Below are 667 nucleotides of genomic sequence, written 5' to 3'. Positions count from 1 at the left end.
CGGGGCCCGGGACCTGGGGGGGGCGCGGCGTCCCAGCCGCTCGCGGCGAGAAGCAGAAGACCTGCAAACTTTGCCAACCCTGGCAGGCAACGCTATAATATAGCTCAGGAAGAACCTCACTTACCTGCTGTTTAAAATGAAAAAGCACAATTTCTCTCGCAATGAGCACAACAGCGTTTTGCAAGGCATCTCGGAGAGCAAGCCCTTCCTCCCTGGCTGCGCCCCCCTCCTCCCACTTCCCCGTCCCTCCCGGGAGCCAGCTAAGCCCTTCCACCACGGCCCAAACAGCGTGCTCAGCCATTCCACTTCAGCTCCCCGGTCCTCGAGGACAGCCCTTCAGCACTGGAAGCTTTGCCATTCTCATCTTGGCTTTCACTATCTGTCTCCCCAGATGTCTGCTGCTGTTACAGCTCCCGCCGGGGGACTCAACCAAGCCCGCAGCATCCTTCCCCCAGCCCGCTTCTCCAAGACGTCCCCGCAGACCCCTGCGCGCGCCAGGGCAGCGCGCCACCACGACGATAAAGCCACACGAGCCAGCCGGGGCACGAATCGACAGGCCGATAAACCCCAATTTCACCCGGGACTGTGGTCAATATGCACATGGTTAGTTACTTTGCTTAGGAGATGATAAAAATCGTGTTCTTCGGGCAATGAGCCTCAAGACGTA

The 667-nt window shown here is 59.1% G+C and overlaps 1 protein-coding gene across 1 annotated transcript in view; it reads right to left on the bottom strand.

The window, feature by feature from the left end:
- Positions 1-667, bottom strand: part of LMO1 (LIM domain only 1) — a 17,351-nt gene that overhangs the window by 5,312 nt on the left and 11,372 nt on the right. The window lies entirely within an intron of this gene.

This window comes from Egretta garzetta, unplaced genomic scaffold, assembly GCF_000687185.1.
Source record: "Egretta garzetta isolate BGI_Z169 unplaced genomic scaffold, ASM68718v1 scaffold133, whole genome shotgun sequence".
NCBI classification, from domain to species: Eukaryota; Metazoa; Chordata; class Aves; order Pelecaniformes; family Ardeidae; genus Egretta; species Egretta garzetta.
This window is presented reverse-complemented; position numbering and strand designations above follow the sequence as displayed.